At 46.1% G+C, this 15,187-nt stretch overlaps 1 pseudogene; it reads right to left on the reverse strand.

The window, feature by feature from the left end:
• Positions 1-14,838, reverse strand: part of LOC117713765 (small ribosomal subunit protein uS10 pseudogene) — a 28,682-nt pseudogene extending 13,844 nt beyond the window's left edge.
• Between the last annotated feature and the right edge of the window lie 349 nt (positions 14,839-15,187).

Consider the following 15,187-nt stretch of genomic DNA (forward strand, 5'->3'; position numbering starts at 1 on the left):
CACTGCCTCTGAATCAGTTCCTGTCTCCAGGTTCCTGCCTTGAGTTCCGGCCCTGATTTCCCTGCATGGTAGACTACAAGCTGTGAGAAGAAGAAATAAACCCTGTCCTGCCCATGCTGCTTTGGTCGGGGCTATGTGGTCCGCAGCAAAGGGCTGACATTGAATAGAAACTCTAACTCAGACAGGGTTTCAAGTAGTCCAGGCTAGCCTTGCACTGGGTATATAGCTAAGCATGACCTTGAAGCTTTGATCCTTCTATCTCCACTCCTTGTAGCTGGGAGTGTGAACCACCATGCCTGGTCTATTTGATGCTGGAGATTGAACCCAGGGCGTTTCATGAATGTTAGTCATTCTACCAACTCAGCTGTGTCCCTAGTCTCCCCCGACCATCTAACCTTTCACATCCTTCTGCTGCTTTATTGTCTCTTCTTGGACATGTCATGTGTTCTTTGAGCTCTGAGGTCAGTGTGAGTTTATTTTCTGCAGTCCACAGAGAAATGTCAGTTCTAATATTCTGTCTTTTGGATGCATTCTTCCTCTGCCTTTGTTGGTACTTCTGTCCCCTTTCTGCAGGGAAATCAGGGCTAGAACTCAAGGCAGGAACCCAGTGACAGGAACCTGGAGACAGGAACTGATTCAGAGGTACTGGAAGGGTGTGGCTTACTGAAAAGGGATTCCTCTTAATGAGGAGAGTCCTGTCTGGATTGGTGACTTCCTAAGAAGCCAGTGGGAAAGAGTAGGTTGCAGGGGACCCAGGGCTGTTGTCTGGAAGAACTTTTTCACCTATCCATGGGTGCAGGCCTGTGTGGTCAGCAGCCAAGTCCTGATGTCTGAGGACAGCTGGGACGTGAAGGCAGTTTGCCTCAAGGTAGTCAGCACACTTTGTACTTCCCTTACCACCTGGTTATCCTGCAATGTCAGATGTGAACACCCCAGGCTAGGATTTTTCACTGGACCCTAGAAAGCCTTGTTGTTGTTTGTCTTAAGACAAGGTCTGAAGTAGCCCAGGATGAGCTTGAACTCACTATATAGCCAAGGCTGGCCTTTTATTTCTGATCCTCATGGCTCCATGTTCATGTGTTGGGAAATGGGAGCTGTCATATTTCATTTATACAGGTGCTGGGAATGGAACCCAGGCCTTCCTGCAGGCTAGGAAACGCTCTGCCAACTGTGCTCCGTCCACAGACCCTATAGCACGTTTCCATTAAAAAAATAAATAAATAAACCATCCTCTCGATCCTCACCAGTTTCAGTAGTTGGGAGAGCTGGACCCGGGGCCCTGAGGGCAGGAGAGCTGGCCCTGCCCCTCACCAGCTGCAGCAATTGGGAGAACAGGCCCTGTACCTTGTCTGGGCAACACAGTAGAGCTGACCGTGATCAGCCCCAAGGGTGGTAGAGCAGGAGAGCTGGCTCAGCTATTCACCAGTTGCATACTATGGAGAGTGCTCCCTACCCTCACCCCACCCATCCTGCACTGGCATGGATGTCGGGGCAGTGCTGGAGTGTTCCCCCTGGTGGTACAGGTGTGGAAGAGCTGGCAGGCTGACCACCCAGCTAACACCCAGGCCCAGATCCAGGGCTAAATTGGCCCACCCCCAAATCTACGTCATCTTTAAGCTGCCAGAGTATGTGAAAGGGCCAGTCCTACAAATCTAAAGCTGCAGGATCTCCATGACACAAAAGGACACGGGATAATGGGGAGGAGTCCTGGTGAGGATCCAGTATTGATGGTGTAGCAGAAGCCAGAGGCCTCGAACCAGACCAACGGCTCATTGCAATGAACATTTTCAAGTAAAGATGTGTGGGCAGAAGGGTACACTGTAGATCACACTGTCACTCACTGTGGATCACACTGTCACTCACTGTGGATCACACTGTCACTCACTGTGGATCACACTGTCACTCACTGTGGATCACACTGTCACTCACCACGGCTTCCACAAGATATTTTCTATGCTGTTTTGTTTATTCTTTATTTTTGTTTTTTATTTTCTATTTGCAGGGAGGTTGCAAAGGCAAGAGGGCAGATACAAAGGGACAGGGAAGTGAGTGGGATTGGGGTGCGTGATGTGAAACTCACAAAGAATAAAATGTTTTTTAAAAATTAAAAATTAAATTAAACCTATATGCTGGAAGTGACCCATGAAAGTTGGTTGGTGGTGACGTGTCTCTGCGTAAGCAGAAACACATTTTCTGGTAGCCTTCCCTTTTAATGTATCTAGGTATTGTCGATGAAAACAGGGGAAAAGGAAGTTAGCTATTACTCATTTTATTCTATTTGTTATTCGTTCTTTTAGGCTTTTTTAATTGGGGAAGTAAATGAATTTACAATCCTGAAGTGTTTTTATAAAATATAGCACACATGAACTCATTTTAGGCTTGGGGATTTTTGTCTGCTTTGGGTTGGTTTGGTTCTTTGGTGGTTTTGTTTGTTTTGAGACGGGATCTCTCCATGTGGCCATAGCTGGCCAGAAACTCCCTATGCAGACCAAGCTGGGCTCAAACGGACAGAGATCTGCCTGCCTCTGCCTCCCAAGGGCCGGGATGAATGGTGTGACCACATACTCATTTTTAAAATTCCAATTTAACACTTCAGCCATATAGTTGTGGACCCATGATATTTCAATTAATAAGAAAATATCAATCCAGGTCCACACCCTTAATAACAGCATTCAATTGACAAAGGCAGGAGGATTTCTGTAAGTTGAAGGCCACCTTGGTCTACATAATAAGTTAGAGGCCAGTTGGAGCTACATAATGATCAAAATAATCATCAACCCAATTGACAAAATATGTAAGAAAGTTACTTAAGGCATGAAGAAACAAAGACACTTAGTAACAGAGAACACACTTTTATTTTTTAAATCATGCATTAGAAAGTCGGATTGGAAAATGGAAAAGATCAGTTTGGGATTTCTTCAGAGATATAAAACTGACTAAAATCACAGGCAGGGATGCTTGTGTTGACAGAACCCAGCACGGCACAAGAAAGCTGCCTTCAAGAATGGTGGTGATGTCACCCTGTGGAGAAACAAGCTGGAGCAAGACTGGGCTCTCCCTCGGATGATGTCAGCAATGAGGAACGGTGTCGGACATCAGGAGGTGCTTGTGCTGTGGCGCAGGCTGCAGCTTGCTACAGAAGCAAGCTCTGTCTTCCTGTGACCCTTGCTCTCATTCTGTTACCCAACAGTGTTCACGGCTTCCCTGACGTCATCTCATGAGGACGTTTCTCTGTGAGCAGCAGGAAGCCATTGCCTGTCTCAGACTTGGAGTTGATCCGCTATGAGGCTCTGTGGATGCAGGAGAGCAGCCCAGCAGACCCTCCTTCTATGACTCCAAAGGCTGCCAGTGCTGACTCAGATCTGCCCACGGCCAGTTCTTTCAGATTGTCACTATCAAACTGACCCCTTGAAAAGAAGGAAAACATGGACGATGCGTGGGGGATCAGGTGCAGAAAGTCTTACCCACTTCTGGATTTTGGAGGGTCACAAATTAATACAGTACAAAGAAACCAACAACCTTCTGTGTAAGCTGAGGTGAGACCACATTCAGGGGGCAAAACTCTACAGCTGCTTGAAAGACAGGGTCGCCCCTCCTTCATCCCTGACACTGCCTGTTGGGCAAGCTGAAGGTCAAGTCTCTGTTCTGGAACGTTACTTACACAGGGAGGAGGGCTTTTGTGGCTGGTGTGAGGGGAAGAGCCTTGGTGGGAGGAGATAATCCTGAACTATCTAGGTGGGACCTAAAGCTACAGGCAGATGGAGGCAGGGATGGAGCTGGTGTGGCCAAAAACAAAGGAATGCTGGTACAATGGAGAGAACCTACAGAGAACAGAGCCCAATGTATCCTTTGGTTCTTCCTCCCCCCCCTCCTCTTTTTCTTCTCCTCCTCTTCCTCCTCCTCCTCTTCTTCTTTCTTCTTCCTCTTCCCCTTCCCCTCCTCCTCCTCTTCCTCCTCCTTTTCCTTCTCTCTTCCTATTCTTTCTTTTTCTCCTCCTACTTCTTTCCTCCTCCTCCTCCCCCTCCTTTTTGGGGAAGGGTTAGGAAACAGGGGGGAAGGAAAGGAAAGAGAAAGAAGAAAGGGAGGGAGGGACGGAGGGAGGAAGACAGAGACAGAGAGATTGTCCTTTGATGCCTGAGGGCATGTAAAAGTTGGCCAATGACCTTGTCATTTTTTCTTGGATGTGATCATGTTATCTGCTGTGCAACTTATCACCCCTGGAAGATGCTGATGACTGAGCACATCGATTTCCTGTGTTTTCGTGTGACTGCTTATGAGCCAGTACTTATCTTAAACTTTTTAGGAAGTTACAGAGACCCCTCATCTGGTCTGTCTTTTGCTCCCACCCCTACCCCAAGCCTTGTGCTGAGCTAAGCTGAACAAGTGGAAAATTCGATGATCCTTTTGCTTCTGGGGGAGGGAGCACCATCAGTGACTTTAGGAACCACTGAGAGATTGAAGATCCGAGCTGGTGTGGCCAAAAACAAAGGAATGCTGGTACAAAGGAGAGAACCTACAGAGAACAGAGCCCAATGTATTCTTTGGTTCTTCCTCCCCCTCCTCCTCCTCCTCTTTTTCTTTTCCTCCTCCTCCTCCTCCTCCTCCTCCTCCTCCTCCTCCTCCTCTTCGGGGTAGACAGAAAATGGGGCCTGAGATGACCGTGCAGCAGTGACAGGCACACAAGAGGGTCGTTCTGTCCTCCCTGCACTGAGGTCATCGTGGTTGACAGAGCAGTTTTCACACTTGGGAGCTGAGGCAGTAGAACAAAGCCAGTCCTGCCCCAATATGACCCCGACTTTCCATCAGAGATGATAGTGTCTCACCGGGAGGTGATAGGAGAAAAGGCCTGGGGTCTGATCACACAGAGCCTCCAGGGAGAGAGGGACTTCTTTCCACAGTAACATACCAGCTAGAAAACAGAAGAAACCAGTATTGCTAGTCACCAAAAGCAAAAACAATAAAATTAAAATAAAATAAAAATATAAAAAGAAGAGGAAACTGTTGAGCTTAGAAGGAATACAGTGTATCAGAAAAGAGTAGCACTCTTCTTTTTCCCCAAGACTGATACCGGTGGAATCACTTAGAATTTTTTTAAAGATTTATTTCATGTTTGTCTATGTGTATGAGAGAGTATATATCACATGTACAGTGCCCATAGAGTCCAGAAGAGGGCACTGGATTCCCCCGGAGCTACAGATGAGGCTGCCCTTGTGGGTGCTAAGAACCAAAGTCAGGTCCTCTGTGAGACCAGCACGTGCTCTTAACTGCTTACCCTCCTCTCCAGCCCTGGCGGCTTAGAATTTTGATAAGCTCTGTCCCCAACTTTGTTCAGTAATTGAATCCATGGCATGTTCTGTAAAGGACCCCAATGTTTCTTTGTGAGTGTGTGTGTGTGTGTGTGTGTGTGTGTGTATGAGTATGCACATCCACATGAGGATGTGTGTGTGTTTATGGGCATGTGTGCACACGTATGCAGGCATATGTAAAGGTCAGGGGACAACCTTGGGTATCATCATTCCTCAGGTGCCATCCTCCTTGGTCTTGCTTGTCCTTTTCTTTTTGAGTCAAGTTCTCTAAATAACTTGGAACTCATCAATCAGACTAAGCTGCCTGGCCAGTGAGCTGGGCAACTGCCTGCGTCTGTGCAGTGCTGGGCCACAAATGCTATGAGATATAGTTGTTTTACAGGGTTCTGGAGACTGAACTCAGGTCCTCAGGCTGGCAAAGCAAGTGCTTCACTGAGTGGGCCATCCACTCAGCATACAAATGTTTCCGCTGCATACCCATCCCTCATAGTCAAGACTCAGTTTCAGACACCCTGTGTATATCAGTAAACAAAATGGACACAGATTTCCTATTCACTGGAGCATATATTCAAGGAGGAATACACAAGCAAAAATAGTAAGCACAGAAAATAAGAATTACAGTTTTACAGAAAGCGGCAAAGGAGAGAAAAAGTGAACGGCATTCAAGCAGACTTTGAAGGGGGTGAAGAGCCAAGGCGTGAGAGTGTGTGTGGAAGAACCCAGAAATCAAAGTCTACGGATTGCCCTCAGTGCGACCATGTCAGAGAAAAGGGAAGACCCACATTCTGGATTATGGAGAGAGATGAGGCCTCTACATGAGAGAGAAAACTGTCTTCAATGAAAAAAAAAAGATGCTCGTTCCTGTTACTACTTCTCAAAACCAAACCAAACAAAACATGAAAAACATGACTACCGTAGGAGAATACACACTGCCAGAGCAGGGCTTCCATACTGGTGTCCTGGAAAGCCTGATAGCTGACTTGGTCCTGACAAACAAAAAGGGACTGGTTTCTAAGGTTAGCATCACATGAATAGCAAAACCAGAAAATGATGGGAGAAGTTGGAAAGGACCAAACAAACAAACAAACGAACAAAGCCACCACAGGCTAAGATCCCCCAATGATGGGAAAATCCCTAGACTTTAGAAGAACCATAGGTTGTGGCTAAATATGGTGTCCTCTGGATGGCAAGGATAGTTCAACTGCTACGAATTGTCAACGTGCTGTTCGAGCCTTACAGAATGAAGAAAAATGTTCCTCTCTCAACAGAAGCAGAAAACACGTTGACCCATACCAACAGTCTTGTGTGATAGACTCCTTGAGTGATTAAGTATGGAAGGAATGTACTTCAATATAGCAAAGGCTGTGGAAGACAAGCCCATAGCCAAGACCCTGCTCAATGATAGAAAGTTGGAAGCATTCCCTCCAATATGGGAGAAAGACAAATCTGTCCACTCAACATTTCTATTCCTGCCACTGAAAGCCCTAAACCAGAGTAATCATGCCAAGAAAAAGAAAGAAGGAAAGAGAGAGAGAGAGAGAGGGAGAGAGAGAGAGAGAGAGAGAGAGAGAGAGAGAGAGAGAGAAAAGAAAAGAAAGAGAAGCATTAAAAAGCAGAAAAATGGTGTTAAACTTTATCTGTATGCAGGTGGCCATATATGAGTTTGGGGCAAAAGGAGCTGTATTCAGACTGTGAATTTTATTTTATTTAGTATGTATAGAGTGTTCTGCCTACATGTATGCCACAGATCAGAAGAAGGCACCAGATCTCATTATAAACTGTTATGAGCTACCATGTGGTTGCTGGGAACTGAACTCAGGACCTCTGGAAGGGTGCTCTTAATCTCTGAGCCATCTCTCCAGCCCCAGACCATGAATTTTTAAATCATTACAACTAGGCTCAAGTCTCTATTCATCAAAATAGCAACTATACAATCAAATACATCCTTGCCAATGAGAAATGTTCATTTATTCCTGTATTGTAAAAATCCCTGCTTTGGAATTTGATGGACACTTAGAAAGTCTTTTTGCAGCTTGCTGTTTGTGGACGTGTTTTCTCTGCAGAAAGCCATCAGTGAGCTTGAAGAAGTGGTCAGTTAGTGAGAGGTTAGACAAATTTGGTAGGTGGGGCAAACTTTGTCATGTCCATGTGAGAAATTTCTTTTATAACTTCAGATATACTGCTGTATTTGGGCTCTCGCACTACCACAGATTCCCAGAATTCCTCTCTCAAGCCCTGGACAGCAGTAGCTTTCTCAGTCTCCCTTGACATCTTGGGATGAAACTTGACCTTAGTAGAATTTGATACGAAATTATTAGTCCGTGTAGTCAACACAGAAGACTGCCTGGAATAGTTTACACCATACACACTCTCCAGTGGGTGGGCTCCCCAGCTCTCTCCCAAGATCTGGGCTCACAGCCTTGTCTGTTGGGTCACCTCAGCCTGCCAGCCCCCATCTCCCTTGATGGATAACCACAACCCTGCACTAGGGTCAGGGAGTGTTGTATCTGGTCCTGGCCCTGCCCCCCACTTCGCCCCTCTACTTGTGTCCCTGAATCCCACTCTCTTTTATACTCTCACCTTCTGATCTCATTCTTTCATGTTTGGGAAAATGAGTATACCACACCAAGCTGAACAGAAAGCCTGAAGCATGGACAGGACATCTGGTTTATCACTGGAGATGAGCCTTGCTAGGAATCAGTTGTCTCATTTGCAGGAATAACTACATGTTTTTTCTCAAATGCATATATACCATTATAATTCACTTACCAATTGTTTCCTTGTTGATGGGACATCCAGTTATCATTGCCTTTTGCCCATCCCCATACTGGCATGGCGCTGGTTAAGGATTGTTTTATTGCCGTACGGTTTTGACTTGCCAGCCGCCCAAGTAATGACACAGAGACCTTTTAGTAATTATGAAACCTTGGCCTCAGCCTGCTTCTTCTCAACTAGCTTGTCTAACTTAAATCAACTGGTTTATACTAATCTACGATCTGCCACACGGCTCGTTATCGCGCCTCAGTATCAGCACCTGTTTCTTCCTCCATTTCTGGCTAGCGAACTCTTTGTCTGATTCTTTCCCAGAGTTCCTGTCTCTGCTGGATGTCCCGCCTATTCTCTCCTACCTCACTATTGGCCATTCAGCTCTTAATTAAACCAATCAGAAGGTGCCTTAGGCAAGTGAGGAAGAACAGAGACACAGCTTCACACAGGATACAAAAGGATTATCCCCAACACCGGTTGGTTCCACAGGTCAAGTTGCTGGCTCCATTACGTTTTCATAAAGCAATAGCTGTGACTACTTCAGCTGTCCCAAAATCCTCATAAGAATGACTCAGTCAAGTAGAGCAAATTGCTCTTCCTGTGACCAAAAGACCAGATCTACCAAGTGCAGGTCAGACCTGGCAAGTGTCAGACGAAACAAATTCCGGGTAGAACCGCCTGACCACTGTTCAACCTGTGGTTTTGGATTTCACTGTTGCTAGAAAGCCAGTGGATACCCTGGCATCTCTCACAGATGAGATGAAGGGGGCTGGGCAAAGGAGAAAAGAGATCTTTAATCTGAGTGTAGCCCGTTTCTCAGGAAACTTCAAAAGTCTCACAGGGCAACTGTGCTTAGATCTGATTAGATAGAGCTTCAATGGAGCTCTTTGAAGACAGAGACAATTTTAAAGATTGAGGATGTCACCACCACGAAAGCATCAGGAGTGTTAACAACTCAGTAGGTGAATGCATGCTGGGTGATGAGCGAGGTGTGTCATGACAACGTTGTGTTCCTGTCTGAAAAGCAATACAATCTTTCTTTTAAATGGGTGTGCATGCTTGCTTAGCGTGCCCTCATGGAAGCCAGCTGAGCCTTTGATTGTTAGCCTTTCAACGTCACAGTAAGTCTGAGAGCAGAATGAGTTGTTTTTCCTCTATTCATTAAGATTTTCCTTTAACTCATTAGCGATGTTTGTCAGGTTTGTCCCCACGAAAGATAGATTCTCAACAATACAGTCAGGAGTCGCTGAACAACAGGGCTGTGTTCTAAAACAGCATCATCTCTGTACCAACCTCACAGTGTGCTTGCATAACACAGAGCTGGGGCAGGCACTGGATGTCGCCTCTCAGTGCGGTCAAGATGTGCAGAGCCGCGAAGTGTTTACAGCTGCTGCCAGCTGCTGAGGCCCACTGTTTATAGTAAGTGCTGCTTTTAGAGGGAAGACCGTAAAATAAAGACTTGAAAGGGGAGTGAAGCATCAGCCAGGAGCTGGGAATGTGGCTCAGTTGGTAGAAAGTCTGCTTAGCATGCATGACACCCGGAGGTCTCATCCCCACCTCTGTATAAACCAGGCATGCTGAACATACCTGTAATCCAAGCACTCCAGAGATGAAGACAGGAGGATCAGGAGTTCATTGTCCTCTTTGGCTACACAGCAAGTTCGAGACTAGCCTGGGCTGCATGAACCTAAACAAACAAACAACAAAAGAAACAAATAAACTATAGTTTCCTGTCAACGTTCTGTACACAACTGTATGCTGGTGCTCCTGATTGGAGGAGACAGTTAGGGATTTTAGATTAGCACAAACTTATACATACACACATACACTGACACATGAACATACACACATACACTGACATACATTGACACACAGACATGCACACATACACTGACACACACCCATATGAACACATGCACATACACACATACACAGACATACTTCACACACACAGACATACACACATACACTGACACACACACATACACACACACACACATATATACACTGACACACAGACATGCACACATACACTGACACACACCCATATGAACACATGCACATACACACATACACAGACATACTTCACACACACAGACATACACACATACACTGACACACACACACACACATATATATATATATATATACACTGACACACAGACATGCACACATACACTGACATGAACATATGCATACATACATACACAGACCTACACACATACAACACATACACACATGCACACGCACATACAAGAGAGGGAATTTGATACTGACTTATGGCTGTGACAACTGCACAGCCATCTTACACCCACTGTCATACATGTTTCCTCAGTAGCCACAATGCCACCATCACTCTTACAACACTGTGCTTTTTCTGCCTTCCTGTCCGGCTTCATATATGCCTTCCTATATGACACACTGTCCCAGTTCTGGTGTGAATCATGCCTCTCGTTTCTCCTATGAACCTTTATGGGAGCCATTGGGGAGATGGCTCAGTGGGTAAGTGCAGTTGCTGCACAAACATGTGGACCTGAGAGTTCAAATCTTTCCCAGCAACAGTAAGAAGCCAAGCATGGCTGTACACTCTCTTAACTCTAGCACTGCAGAAGTGAAAATACCATAGGCACTGGGGCTTGTCGACCAGCCTAGCACTAGGTTCAGAGACTCCCTGTCTCAAGAGACTAAGACAGAGAGTGGCAGGGCAGGACAGACACGCAGGCCCTCATTTGGCCTGCGTGCAAATGTGGGTGCACACACCTGCATGGACATATGTGTGTGTGTGCACACAGTGTTATTGAATATCTTAGGCTTAATCAGTTTTCTGGTGTTAGTCATTGTCTCAAATTTTGCTACTTCTTTTATTGTGTCAAATGATAGCAAATTGAAAACAATATACATTTTGACTCTTTTCCCCTCTTCCCTTCTCCCACTCGCTCCAGCCCAAGGGTTTATTTATTTATTTATTATATGTAAGTACACTGTAGCTGTCTTCAGACACCCCATAAGAGGGCATCAGATCTCATTATGGATGGTTGTGAGCCACCCTGTGGTTGCTGGGATTTGAACTCAGGACCTCCAGAAGAGCAGTCAGTGCCATCTCACTAGCCCACATTTTGACTCTAAATGCTGTGCAGTATTAACCAACCACACAGAAGGGAGAAAGCCCTCTCTTCTTTGTGTAAGGTTATTTCATTGACAGTGTGTTTTAGCAGTGTCTGTCTACAGTCACCGAGAGTAAGACTGACTTATCAATTTCTATATCTAATGCTTTTCCCCCATTTGACCCCAGGTTTCTGCTGTTGTTGGGTGTTTGATTTGTTCCATTCTTTGCAGTTAGGATGTGGGATAAAAATGTATTGTCCCTGAAGATTCTGCACCAATCACCTGTATAACCAAGTGACACTGCTCATCTACTTTGCAGGAGCCGTACAAGGGCTGTTTTGAATCATTTTAATGGAACAGTTAGTTATTTTGTGTCTGCTTGACTTGTTTTAGCAAATCAGAACATCTTAGACACTTGACAATCATATTTCCTTTTAAAAAAAAATTGCTGGAAGAAAGCTGAGGTTTCCTTCTCCTGTTCCTTTTCATCTCCTCAGCATCTGAATCACACCTCTGGTGCTATTTTAATACTCTCTGTTGGGTGCAGTTTTCTTTCTTTCTCTCTCTCTCTCTCTCTCTCTCTCTCTCTCTCTCTCTCTCTTTCTTTCTTTTTCTCAATTAAGCTATCAAACCTGTCCATTTCTGTAGCCCACTCAGGGAATTGCTAAAGTGTTGAATGCTGGTTCGCCCTAAGGTTGGTCCATGCCTTGATCTCAGAGCCAACTTATGGATGGGAAGGATTTCCTGCATTTTATAACTCCTAGATCATAATCCATAAGAGAAGTTGGGGTAGTTTTTTGAACTGAAGACAGAGACCTGGAGGCAGGAGCTAGAGCAGAGGCCATGGAGGGGTGCTGCTTACTTACCAGCTTCCCGTGGTTTACTCAGCCTGCTTTCTTATAAAACCCAAGATCACCAGCCCAGGAACAGCACCAACCACAGTAGGCTGGGTCCTCTCTCATCTATTGTTAATCAAGAAAATGCCCCACAGACACAGAGTCAATTCCTCAGCTGAGGTTCCCTCTCCCCAGATGATTCCAGCTGTGTCAAGTTGACAAAACCCAGCATGCACATGAAGATGTTTGATGAAGACTGTTGATCACCCACAAGCATCCCAGCATGAAATGAACAGAGGATTGGAATGGAAAAGGAAAACTTAACCCAGAGGACTCAGTGGCAAGGGTGGTGACCTCAGGGCTGTGGCCAGCAGCCAGGAAGACTACAAACACTCGGGACAAATAGAGAGCAAGAAGGACCAGACATTCTCCAGGCAGACTGTGGCCCTTCTGGCAACAGCAGATAGAAATCAGACAGGCAATGTAGAACAACCACTCTTAGAGACTCTTGTCCTTGGCTCTTTCACAGCCAGAGCCCTAGAATGGTAGGAAGGGCTCTGGCTGCTGCTCTTTGGAGTTCTTGTTATCTTTGGATAAAGATTATAACACTTGGATCAGTGACATGCCCAGAAGCTATACAATGAAAGGATTCACCGTAACACCTTGCAGGGTGGTGGGGAGGGGCCCGGGGAGGACAACTGGACCTATCCTCTCCATGCCTCATGCCAGTTCCTGTTAATTCCTATATTTAAAAAAAAAAAAAAAACCCTCTAGGATTGACATCTCTATGGTATGTCTGTAGTGTCTGGGGACCTGTCCTGCCACACAAGGGCTCTGCCTACTCTCTCCTAAGTTCCTGCCTGTGAATCTGTAAGAAAACTGGTCTAAACTCTTTGTCCGCAAATTTCATTCTTCAGAATCAAAAGACAAGAACCCAGAGGCTCCTGACATAAAGCCCACCAGAGGTCAGAGGGAAAGCCCTGATGAACTCAAACACACCCCACTTTCCCCACTTCACTGCAGCCACCATGATTTTAAGCCTGAACTTCAGAACTGTAGAGACGCATTTCCAGAATCTGGTGCACCGAACTTCTGAGGATTCCTGGCACAGCCTCCCGGTTTCTTCTGGATCTCAGCTGTTAGTAACTTTGCCCTACTGCATTCCCAGACAGGATTTTATCATCTCTGCCTTTTCCTGTGGACACTGTTGAGTTCGTTTATCTTTTTAAACATTTTAAAAGGTCAAACTTCACATCATTTTTTCCAAAGGCTTGTATTTCTGTATATTGACACAGTAAAGTCTGAGTCTGGAAACCTGACAAGGTGCCACGCTGGCAAGGAGTAGACACCAGCATCCCTCCCTTCACCTGCCAGATTATTGAAACAGCATCCTTGGGAAGATGGAGCCTCCCAGAAGCCTTCGGCTGGGGGATGGGAAAGACTGAAGTCGCTGCCAGCCAGAGGGAGAATATATCTCTCAGAAAGATTTCACATGGGTCTGACAAGTCTGTCACACTAGAGCCACGATAATGATGGGTCAGTGATGTGCAGGACCACAACATGACAGGACTGCTGAGATGTGTATACCTCTTGCCTTCTATTTATAGCCAAACCTTGCTAGCACCTTAAAGATGGAGTTAAGGGAGTGGGGTTACTGAACCTCTTTGTGGGCCTCATCTTCCCAACGAGATCACACTGATTAAACCAGCTTCCTCTGCTTCTCACTACACTCTGTGTTTAATTGACCTGTTGAGGATGGCGGTCCAGCCTAGCTGATTAGAGCTGTCAAAGCTCTGGCTCTGATCCCAGCAACAAGAGAAATGTATGTTCTCTGCACAGAAGAAACCGTAACACCTATTGACTGACCTTCACGGTCCCTAAGCAGGTCTTACACAAGCTAATGCTGACCGTGAGAGTCTCGGGGACCAAAATGGAGTCACTTGTGTCAACCTACAGCCAAGATTCAGTTAATCAATAAATACAGGAAGTGGGGAAATAGGAAATCTTTTGTATGCGTGCCCCCAAATGAAAAATACCAGAAAGACTGTAGAATCACCTCTCTGCAAGGGCCATTGACCCATACTTGGACAATACATGTGTAAGAATGTCTATGTTGTCTGTCTGATAGTCTAACTCTGTACTTGTTATTATTGTTCTTATAGTTCTGATAGACTGGGATTATTATTTCAAAGTAATGAATGGCAGCAATGAATGGCTCAGTGGGTAAGAGCACTTATTATACAAACACAAGGACCCGAGTGCAAATCTCCAGCACTCATGTTAAAAAAGAAATTGCCCCTGGTCCCGCCAGCTCGGGGCAGCCAGAAGAAAGATAGCCAAGCGCCGTGTGAGCACCACATGATGGGCAAATGTGTGAAGGAGAGAGGGAAGAGGAGTACACTGTGGAGAGACGGGAGAGAAGAGGAGGCCAAGGGCTTCATATACTGTAAAGAAAGGTGAAGACTTGATGGCTGTGAGAAACAGGCAGATAAGAGAAGCCTATGTGCAACTGCCTGAGGCCATGATTAGATCGTGACCCAAGCTGCCTCCAGGGCCATGTCTGGATCTGTGGTCCTGCTGCAGCTGGAACCTGTGTCAATGTCTGTAGCCTGAGTTACCACCCATGGCCATGCGGTGTCCATGATCTGGATTGCCACCAGAGACCATGTAGATATCTGAGGGCCGTGCTGCCACAAGGAGACATGCTGATCTGAATGATCTGTGCTGCCACCTAAGGCCATGGGGACATCTGGATCCATGCTGCTGCCGGGGGCCATGTCTGGGTCAATGATCATATCAAGTGTGAGTTGATGTCCCAGGCCCATTACCACCAAAGGCCATGAAGATAACCTTGGTCTGAATTGCTGCCTGAGGCACAGCTGAGCTGACCTTGTTCCTCGCCTGCCACCACACTCTGGAGAGCTGTTTTCTTCCCCTTGTGGGTGATGGAGTGGTATGAGCAAGGGAGAAATGCCCTTCCCCCCTTAACCTTCACCACCTGTGGCAGGTGGGTGAGCCAGCCCCAAAGTCATGAGGGCAGGAGAGCTGCCTACCTTCCCTGCCACTGGCTGTAGCACCCGGGAGAGTAGGCCTTGCACCTCAACTGGGCAGCACAGTAGAACTGGCCCTGGTGGCCATGGGAGATGGGTGAGCTGTCTTCAAGGATATGAATGC

The sequence above is a fragment of the Arvicanthis niloticus genome, chromosome 8 (assembly GCF_011762505.2).
Source record: "Arvicanthis niloticus isolate mArvNil1 chromosome 8, mArvNil1.pat.X, whole genome shotgun sequence".
In the NCBI taxonomy this organism is placed as follows: Eukaryota; Metazoa; Chordata; class Mammalia; order Rodentia; family Muridae; genus Arvicanthis; species Arvicanthis niloticus.